Genomic DNA, 5,349 nt, shown 5'->3' with positions numbered 1-5,349 from the left:
TCTTCTTACAAAAAGAGAGAGTGTCACTGCCTTTAGATCTGTCACCATGTTGGAGTGCAGTGGGACATTTGGGAAGTAACTGACCTCAACTTCTCCAGCTCAGAGTGGCTCTTCGTAACAGGGTTGGATTGGTATGGCTGCTTGTTGAGTGTTTCTTACTTTGATTAGGATTTATTGAAGGACTCTTCCTCTTCTGAGATATTTCAGAAAGTGTGAGGCTAGAAGGCATGGTGACTGGTGAATAGATGTTGCTGGAATCTAATATTATACTTTTCTTGCCTGTTGACTCTGAGTTTTACTTATTGTTCAAATGTGAAAAACGAACTTAGCTAGTTTACAGAGAAACACGTTTTTCTGTAAGTTTCAAGAACCACACCTATCAATCATCCAACAATAGCAACATGTTAAGGCTGTCCAATCTCTGACCCCATCCAATTCTTGAACAGAGAATATTAATTGTTGCCATCAAATCGGAGGTACAGGGTTCAACAATGTAACACATGTAGACTAAAGGTTTGTCTTCTCGTATCTCATCTTAATAATTGTCCTTGAAGAAGTTGCAAATGGAGCTGCTGTGATGCAAAAGAAAATGTTTTGATGACAATAACGTATGGTATCGTACTGTTCTTTTGCTCAGAGACATTTTCATGTAGAAGGGGAAAGTCATGAACTGCAGACATAAAGTCAAATGCAGACTCTTTTCTTAAATGTCATGGTTGCTGTAGCATTAAGATTGGACTTAACCAGAACTAAGGGGCATGGAAACAGGCTGTGGATGCTGTGGGTGTTATAGTGTGATGTGAACTTGTATTGGTTGTCCAGTCTTTGCGTTGCTTCTAGATAAAATCAACATTTTGAATGGTCTAGTCTGTTTGTATCCCTTGCTGTTTTCTGTGGGGTTTTCTTTCCGAATGTTTGCAGGGACTTAGGGATGCTTGTTACCTCCACCGAGGAGCTTATTTTGTGTAGATTGTTTTTCAGCAGGATTACACAAAAACTATTGACCCCATTTTCATTTCAAATGTAAGGTAAGGTGAAGCATGGCCCCAATACATTTAGCATCTGATCCGAATCACGGCTCTGCTCTCTGAGTCCTTGTAGTTTAGAATCACTCATTGAGTCATTGTCCCAGATGTTGTTGTTTTCAATTCATTGTTTCCGCCTGTGGTTTAAGTAAACATATATTGTTGTATGTTTAGCCTTAATAAAAAGGCAAACAGGTAACCAACCGAAGACCAGTATGACATTTTGCAGGGATTTGGGGATGCTTGTTACCTCAAAGGAGCTTATTCTTTACGTTTTGTTTGTTTGTCAGGAGGATTACAGAAAACCTGCTGGCCCGATTTTAACTAAACGTTGAGGTATGGTGTAGAAATGTCTGAAGAAGAACCCATTAAATACTGTAACCGATCCGAATCACTGGACGGGATATTTTTCTTGGCAGAGGTTGTTCTGGTTTTCCAATATTGATCGTGTCCTCCTCAGGTGTCTGTGGTTTCCAAAGAGGTATTTTCATCGCCGTTCTTCAACTGAACAGTTTGTATTTATAAATGAGGTGATTAGTTCATGTTGCCTCAGATACGAATAAGAGAAGCTAACTGGACTATAAGATATGTCTGACTGAATCAAAACATGTACTATTTACTGTTAATATCACAATATTACATTTTGTAGCCGATCCTGATCCCAGGACTGGATATTTTTCTGTGCTGGACGTCTTCTCTCGTCTATTCTAGCTTTTGTTTCAGGTGTTTGTGGTTACAGTGATGTTACACCTTATGACTTTAGTGTACATCTGTTGATTCATATGGTTGCTATTGGTAACTGGGAAAGCATCCGAATTTGAGACGCATAATAACTCAAACTGGAATATAAGTGATACATGACCGGAGCAAACTATGTGTGTCTTACCACTTATGTTCAACGGATGAGAAGGCAGCTGTGTCAGTGCTAATGTCAAGTGTCAGACACATTGAAATCAGAGAAGAGGAAACAACTTGCATCTATGTATTTCATATTTGAATCTATTTCTTACATTTCCTTTCAGCAGCAGTTCAGTGTGTGGTTGAAATGTAACTCCATTTGGAGTCAATTCAGGTCCTCCAATGTGCATGTTTAATGTGTTCGTGCGTGGCTTTATGATGTTCCCCCTGCTTCCAAAGGCAAATGCAGCGGGTCATCTGACAGCAGCTCACACACACTCACACACACACACTACACACACACACAACATAATAGGATTTCAGTGTCTCATTCAGCAGGGCTTCCCGCCGGCTGCCATTCACTCTCCGTCAGAGTAAGAGGATATGCGTTTGGCATGGAGCTATTTGTCTCGTTGTTTACAGTTACACATTTCTGAGCCATTTATTTTTCGGTGTTACAGATTCATAATCCTGCTCCGCCGCTCCCAGCTGTCACATCAGCCGCACACTGTGGATTTATGGGTGTTCAGCTGATGTAAGCTGTATCTAAAATGGATGGGTGAGAGTTTAATGAGTTCTCGTCAACAGCATCAACAGTTTGTATCAACATCCTTCTCAAGAAATTATTAAATCAGTGTCTGGCCTACTACTTTTATAGTTTACTAGTAGTAGATGGTTCAGATTTGGGAATGATTATTGTCAGAGGTTTGGTAAGACATGTAATATGAGCTGTGGGGTTGAATAATACTCTCTTTTCACCCTCTGTCTGAAACCAGAGCCCAGTCTGCTCTGATTGGTTAGCTTGACAAATATGTTGTAATCATTTTGTCTATGAACTCTTCGGTTCTGATTCGTCAACCACTTAGAGATGTCCCGCCCCTTAGCTTATCACGTACAATGTGTTGTAGCGCTAGCCAATAGAGTTGTGAGTGTTACAGAGAGATAACGTGTAGTTGTTCAATCGTCCACCTGAAAAACCCATCCGCAATAGGTGAAAACATGTATCCTTTACCAAAGATACAATTAGTTGGAGAGTGTGTGTGTGCACGTGTGTGTGTGTGCACGTATTAGGGACTTGCTTGTCCCCTGTAGCTCAGTCCTCAGTGATTTAGTAGCAGCCATTTGAGGCAAAGCGACGTTAATCCATCGCACAGAGTGGAGTGATAAAGGTTTCATTAAAGCATCGATCACACGCCTTGGTTACCGTGGAGAGGAGAGCTACGCTGACACACACTGCTAACACACACCTGTGAAAGCCTGAGTGTTCGACTGTCCACCTTTTAGGAGTGGCAGCGTGTACACAACACACGGACGTCTAAATGTTTCTAATGTGATTTCGGACAAATCAAATGGGTGATCATAAACAGTGAAATTAATTAGTTCACACACTCTCTTACGCTGATTTAATTAGACTTCTTCCCACGCCTCATGAATCTCAATGTTTGGTACACAAATAACACATTACTGGTGAGATGTGCGTTTAATAATTATTCCATTTAGACCCATATAAAACAGGTCATTGAATACTGATGAGGATACAGTACAAACACTTCTGTGTCGAGGAAATAACAGAATCCCAAATCTGAAATATTTCTTATAGCGTTTTCTGATCAGTCCTCAAGCATGTTAAACACAGACATGAATATACACAGTTTTTGTAAATAAATACAACATATATATAATAAAATATATATTTAAACAAAATAAGATTGGGCACAAACCTCCAATTTAAGGCTGTTCCCATAAATACAAAATGATTCCTGTATCAGCCCAAAATCCAAACGGTTGTTCCTTCTCCAAGTTTCATGGCGAAAGAATCATATCCTTGGCAGAATTAAAACACATTAATACTTCAGTGAATCAATCGTACTGTACGAGGAGTGGCGTTTACATGTGTAGTCAGTGGGTGGATAACAGTCAATGTGTAAATACTGAAGATGCAGAAGCCGATAGTGAACTGCCGACGGAGCGAGAGGAAGTCTGAACGAGCTAACGGACACTTAGCTGCCTGCAGGCTGAAGCTTCACCCCCCCCTGCTGAGATGCATCTCCTCACAGCTGGATGCTATCAGAGCAAATATGCCAATACACTCTGTAACAGTGATACTACACACACTTCACCGGCTGCTGGAGACGTGTAGATTAATGCAGAGGTACATCCACACAGGGATCAGAGCTGGGTAACTTGAACACATTAAATCATGCAATTCATGCAATATGACAAGTCTAATCAGGCTGTAATGCCAAAATACACATTTGTGGAATTCACAGTTGATATGGGCGACTGTGGCTGTGAGGGAGTGCGTCGTCTTTCAACCAGAAGGTTGTTGGTTCGATCCCAGCCCGTGCAGTCAACATGTCGATGTGCCCTTGGGCAAGATGCTGAACCCTGAGTTGCTCCCTGTGGCCAACGGTGTGTGTGTGTGTGTGTGTGTGTGTGTGTGTGTGTGTGTGTGTGTGTGTGATAGCTTCCTAGAGCAAGTGGTGCTGCTCTGCATGAATGAGGTGAATGACTGGGAGTATGTAAAACGTTTTGAGGGGATCGAAAAGACCTCATAAAGAGATATATCAGTACAGTCCATTTACCATATAAACGTTTTGCTTTAAAGTGGACCTATCATGCTATATTTGAAACATATATTGTAGGGCCATACCTATATAAAACATGTCTGTGAAGTTTTTAAAAAACAAACAAATGAAATAACGTTTTATTTGTATAGCACATTTTTAAACGATTTTTGGTCGAGCCAAAGTGCTGTACATATAATAAAAAATAACCTACAGTAAAGACACTTTACAGCAAATACAACAGGACAGTTTGTACAGAATATCAGTATGAGAAAACAACGCCCTCTGTCCTTAGAGCAAATATCAAACAGCCAAACAGATTCTTGCATTTTCAGCCATGCCTCATTTTCGCTCTATTTGGCTTTCTTTTCCAGCCCTGTTTTTGCGAAGGGTGATTCTGTGGCCTACAGGCGCCCCCCTACCAGGCGCTGGCGCATCATGTACTACAGGCGTCCTCCAGCGCTTTCGGAGTAGGTCTCAACCATTTCCCCTGATTAGGTGTGAGAGTTGCCCCATATAGGCGGAGCCACCCCCGGTTTTCTGGACGTCAGGAACAATTTCAAATAATAATTCAAAAGAATCCGGTTGCCCAGCCCCCGTTCTTTAGGAGTTTTGGGTACGGAAGGAAGAGAGAGAGGGTTGTTGTTTTCTGGACCCACTTGGTGAGCTTCCCTGGACGACACCGGGGGGACCATGTTATAAAGGATGGTAACAAAAGTGCATTTTACTATGATAGGTCCCCTTTTAAGCTACACAATATTGCCAAAAGTAAGTGGGACACTTCTTTCTGTTGCTTTTGGTGAGGGCCTGGTTTTTTTTTTTTTCTATCGAGATTGTTTTCACAAAATGTTTTTTCCGAC

Source organism: Notothenia coriiceps, unplaced genomic scaffold (assembly GCF_000735185.1).
Source record: "Notothenia coriiceps isolate Sejong01 unplaced genomic scaffold, NC01 NC01_scaffold00021702, whole genome shotgun sequence".
In the NCBI taxonomy this organism is placed as follows: domain Eukaryota; kingdom Metazoa; phylum Chordata; class Actinopteri; order Perciformes; family Nototheniidae; genus Notothenia; species Notothenia coriiceps.
Note: the sequence above shows the minus strand (reverse complement) of the source record.